A 6,000-nucleotide genomic window follows, 5' to 3' on the forward strand; every position below is an offset into this window, starting at 1 on the left:
GCCGTAGCATGTTATATTACCTTCCACCTTCGTGGAGGAGAAAACTGAGGGAAAGAAACAATTCCTGCAGGAACCCATGCGCCAGATCGCCCTCAACCCGACGAAACAAGTATAAATATGAAACGAACAGACTGGAACCTTCAGATGACACCTGGGCTTCGGACTAGAGCAAGACACGAGCTGCTAGTCAGGAGCTGGATGTTTCGAACTGTACGGTCAAACCTAGCACGAGTGATCATACCCTCCTCCAAACTCCTTAGCCACTAACTTGGGGCGTCATTGCATCGAGAGCAAAGTTTCTCGATACTTGATTCTCCCTTGTAGAACTAGGCCCGCAATGATGAGTTGGACACTTTCTCGAGATATGAGGTGTCTTTGCAGGAGTCGAAGCAACTTATCGAGCCTCGCGGGGGTCAGCTTGTAGCAACCATGGTAGTACTAACAGAATGGCATATATTGATACGATTCTGCCGCGAACTTTACAGAGTAAGGAGGTTTCAAGGGTTTCAGTTTTTTTGATAGCAATCTCATATTAACTCAGCAGACGTGTCTCCCTCTGCCACTGCCGCTATCGTTGTTTACACAGCAGCGGCTTGCGTGTCCGTGGCTAGGCTCTGAGGTATTCAACTCTACAGCCGCTGTCCAGCAATCAAAGTGGCATTTACAATACCGACACTGGTAGTGTGATGGCCTAGTTCGTTTCTTGAGAAAGAAAGGGAAAAAACACTTTCACTTGCACATGCTGTGAAAACTCAAATAACCGAACCTCGGCGATGCACTCGTGGTCCAAAATTTCCTACTTTGGAAAATGTGCGGAAAACACAACAAAAAAGAAAAGAGTTGCTCACCCCCTCTAAGGGACATCAAAAATCAAAACAAAACACACCTTACCGGAGGAGGCAACTCCAAAGACAATATTGGATTATTTGAGTTTTTACTGTACAGGTATGGTGCCGGCGCCTTAGAACCGACCCTCACGATCGGCCAAATCTTAAGTGACTTTGATCAACCAGAACTTTCCACCAACAAAAGAATAATTTAATTGGGTCTGTATAAATAAAATGTTTATGGGGTGTATAAGAATAGATATACAGAAAGAATTAAATGGAAAGTACCTGAGGGAGGAGAAATGTGACATAAAAGAGTGATCAAATTTGTATAGAGAAAGGTGCCGTGAGACTGGGGAAAAGGAAGGGGTTGTTGCCTAATTGGGAATAGGTGCCAAGTCGAGTGACAAGCGATGAAGGTGGGGGCGATGAAAATTTGCGTACCGGGAACGGAAGACATTTACAGGTCATTCTCGCTTCACTATCAGATCTCCAATGCCTCGATTATCGAAAGCTCATCTTGCCCAGTTACAAGCCGCACGTAACAAAAGAGCCTCAATCCATTCCGGTAACCTACTGGTCAACTCGGAGTCAAGGATATTGATTGATATAGTCAAGGGGCATGACGCAGGATGGGTTGGACAGGATGATGGGTTATCGGAGGAGTCTGACAATGAGGAATATTCCGTGTCAGATTCTGAGTCAGATTCTGAGTATGATATTAACAGTGATGAGGGTGAGGAGGAGCAAGAAGGAGTGGAGAGTGCGGAACTTACAGGAAGTGAGGTTACCGGTGATGTAGTTCTCCCAGCAACGGGTTTTTTAAAAGACATTGAAAGCAAATCAGCCTACGAGTTATTGGATATGTATTATGAGGAGGATAATGATGAGGATGAGGTAGAAAAGGAAAGAAAGATGAAATATGAGGGGGAATCAAAGGTGACATTCTATCGCAAGAAGAAAGAAGCACAGGAGAGAGCAAAGGAGGCTTCAGCCTCATATTCTATACAGGGTTTATTTGAAAGACAGCAACTGCCTGGAATAAGTATGAAATCAAAGGACACCAGTCCTACAATTGAGTAAGATTTTGAATACAATCACTACTACAAGTATCTGGAAAACTAATTGAAAGTATGAATCAAATATAATAGGCAAGAGCTTGAAGCTGAACCAGTTGAGAATTTTGTTAACTACATTTTTGATAGTGGAAGACAGCCAAGTCTTCAAGATGTCCTGAGAGCATGCAAGGCTCCACATGAGATACAGGTCCGGATTCGCAATGAATCCTTGCATGAACTGCATTTTTTATTGCAGCATAAAACCTCGCAAAGAAAGCACTTTGGAGAGCAAGGACTGAATCGGGCAACCTTTAAACGCTATGAAATGGTTCGTTCATTTACGTGGGCACAGGTGCTTGATCCTGGTAGGGTATGGCAGGAATTAGCCACCGAGGTAGCAAAATCATACTTCCGGGGAGCTGATACCGGTAGGCAAATTGTCAAGTAGGAAAATGCCTGGATGGCCTCACGTAAGATTCCAGAGAGTAGACAAGGTATACATAGACATTATGGACTTTGTACCTTATTGTATGATGAGGATATACTTCTAGTAGCTGGTGAGTATATTCAGAAGGCTGGAATTAGTATGTTTTCTTTCTACTATATATAATATTTTTAACAACTGCTAATATTATTCATGTTATAGTATCTAGCAATTACTGGACGAGGATTGTCATGAACAATTCAGAAATATCTTGAATCCCCAGAGGGAAAAAATTCTTCCGCTTGCAAGATTAATAGCCTGTTCAATTTGTATGTTAGTATTTAGCTCCTAGTAAAGGATCTTATTTGTAACCGGTACGGGTACTTGGTTATTGGTTTTGTTTTATGTTTCGTTATAAGTATCGCTTTGATACTTGGTTTGTTTTAAGTATCGTTTGATACTTGGTTTTGTTTTATGTTTTGTTTTAAGTATCGCTTTGATACTTGGTTTGTTTTAAGTATCGTTTGATACTTGGTTTTGTTTTATGTTTTGTTTTAAGTATCGCTTTGATACTTGGTTTGTTTTAAGTATCGTTTGATACTTGGTTTTGTTTTATGTTTTGTTTTAAGTATCGCTTTGATACTTGGTTTGTTTTAAGTATCGTTTGATACTTGGTTTTGTTTTATGTTTTGTTTTAAGTATCGCTTTGATACTTGGTTTGTTTTACCAAAGAGTATCAATTGATACCTTTGATTAGTTTCGTTCATGCTAGACATGAACAGATTTGTGTATTTAAAGACCGCCTGTTTCTACGATAGAAAAGGCAGACTTCGACAGACAGTATTTCAATATACTTGGTTGAACGGTTACTTCTTTGTTCCTCAGTACGCCCTCGAAGCCTCCTTTAGTTCTCAGCTCTCGCCTCCTCTCTGGAAGAGCAGGCCACCTGCCAACTATCGTATCCATTATCGATAACGTGATTAGCACCTTGCGAACACGTTACATTATTTATTTATTCAAAACTAGTACATATTACAATTAGGATAGCTAACAGGATATTTAGATCAGATATCAGTGATGAATTTGAGACAATGATTCATAAAACAGGAATTCGAGATGCTGGCCATGGGAGTGATATTGATGGTAACAAAATTCGGGAAAGAAAGGAGTTTAGAGCACGTACTGCTTGTAATTGGCTTTACCGACTGGGTTTGAATTGGAGGCAAATTAGAAAGGGTGTGTACTTTGATGGCCATGAAAGGCCTGATGTACTGGCTGAACGGGAAAGATTTTTGGATATGCTGGATAAACTGGATTCCTTTTTAGTTCAATTTGATATTGAAGGCAATATTATACCCAAGGAGTACCCACCTAACTGCTTTCCTAGATCACCAATCTCACAGCCAATAATACTAATTACGCATGATGAAAGTACTTTTAATACACATGATGGAAGGTGGTATGCTTGGCATGCAAAGGATATGCCTATTTTCCAACCGAAGGGATGTGGGAAGGGAATAATGGTTTCGGACTTTTTACTTCCATCGGCTCGCCTTTCAGCATCTAAGTTAAGTGCCAGTGCACAATTGGAATTGGGAATTCGAGAATTTGCAACCAAGTTATTTGAGTTTGGAACAGGTAGTGAGGGATATTGGGGTGGAGATGAAATTGTTCAACAGGTTACAGACATCATAATTCCTAGTTTCAAGGCTGTCTATCTAGGCTATCAGGCCCTATTCTTATTCGATAATGCAACAAGTCATTCGGCATTTGCAGAAGATGCATTAAGAGTTCAGCATATGAACCTTGATCCTGGTGGCAAACAGAGCAAAATGCGAGCTGGCTATATCAATGGAGATGTTACCAATATTCAATTGATGGTCAATGAAAATCAGGAACCAAAAAGAATACGGCAGGTACTACAAGAGCGAAACCTATGGCATAAGGATCTCAGATTGGAGTGTTCAAAGCCACTTTGTGGACCTTGTAGGAGGAGGAAGAAGTGCAAATTATGCATTGCTGGGAAAGTCTGTGACACTTATCTTATATCAAGAAAGGCACTTTGCCCAGAACCATGTCTACGCATACGAAAATGTTCAGCCTATTTAGCGAGAAAGGCATGCAAGAGCTGTCACAAGCGAGTCCTTTGTATCTCCTGCGAGCCCTTTTATAGGAAGAAATGTACAGATTGTGAGGAATTACCGCCTGCTTGTACCACAAACGGTAAACATTCTTACTCTTAAATCTAATTACAATGTTCTTTCTAAGATACCTATCTGGCTAATAAATGTTTTTTTTCTAGATTGTTGTACTCGAAGAATATTATCACTGCAGGCTGATTTTCTTAATCAGCAAGGAAAATTGCAGGAAGATTTGGAAGCCCAAGGCTATTTGGTAGCATTTTATCCAAAGTTCCATTGTGAACTCAACTGGATTGAATACTACTGGGGCTATGCAAAGCGCTATACACATAGTAATTGTGATTACAATATTGAATTACTTCGGAGAGTTATCTGGGAAGCATTAGCTGATGTTAAGAACTCTACCATTGCCGGATTCTACTCCCGGTGCCAACATCGAATTACTGCATACCGTGCCGGGATCTTGTATGCGAGTACAGAATTTCAAGTCTTTACTTCCCACCGACGAGTCCGAGTATACAATGAAGAAGAATGATAATAGTACTGGTATTACCCCCCTTCGCCCTCTTCTCTTCTCTTAATTACATACTTTGAATTAATCTCTCTTGCATATAGATATTATTCTTGCCCCTATTTCATTTTCACCCCCCACAACTGCCCCCCATCCCCATCCCCACCACCAACCCCTTACCCCTTATGCCCTACCCCCTTATTAAAACATTCTCCATCCCCCCATTCCTGGTTCTGCATTGTTCTCTCCTACCGGCTACTATTTCCCCTACAACCCCCCCCCTCCTCCGCCAGCCACTATTTATGATTAGAACCTACTTGCCTGATTTCTATTAAGTGTAAGCAGAAGCAAAACTAAATTAGTAGATTTTCTGCTACAACTTTTGTATTAAAACATCATCAGTTGTCAATGTGATTCCTTGAACTTAAGATCTGATGTTCATATATCCCGCCATCATACCCGATCACTCGTGCTTAGTCAGCACACAGATGCATGAGACTCAGGGTTGGTTCTAAGGCGCCGGCACCATACTCGAGGAATTCGACACTCTCATTGCCACCCATAGCCCGGGTATCCGTACTTTCGGCACTCAAGTTGTGAACTTCGCAAGGAGATTCGCAATTCCTACCTTATTGAGATTCAATGCTGACCCCGCGGCTCTGGCTTCCCACGAGTTCGGAGAGAGCACCCGTCTAGCGGTGCCTGTGTGGGTTGGGATATCACACGAGCACAGATCCAGGGGATCCCGGACCCAAGCGCATTATGAATTCTCAATATGTGGAACGCGAGAACACAAGTAAATGTCTACGCCCAACACCTGTCTCCATACTAAACCTTTTACACCAAGCCCTCAGGGTCCACGTACATTACGGAATAAACCGCAGCATCAACCTCATTATCTCGTTGGTAATTGTATGCCTAGGTTGAAACGAATTGCAAATATATTACTACAACCCACCAGTACGTTGTTACTCCAACAATTTCAGGATTATCCGCTATGCAAGTTCATAGCACATAATACACCATACTATGCAGAGGG

This window comes from Tuber melanosporum (genome assembly GCF_000151645.1).
Source record: "Tuber melanosporum whole genome shotgun sequence assembly, scaffold_44, strain Mel28".
Classification (NCBI taxonomy): domain Eukaryota; kingdom Fungi; phylum Ascomycota; class Pezizomycetes; order Pezizales; family Tuberaceae; genus Tuber; species Tuber melanosporum.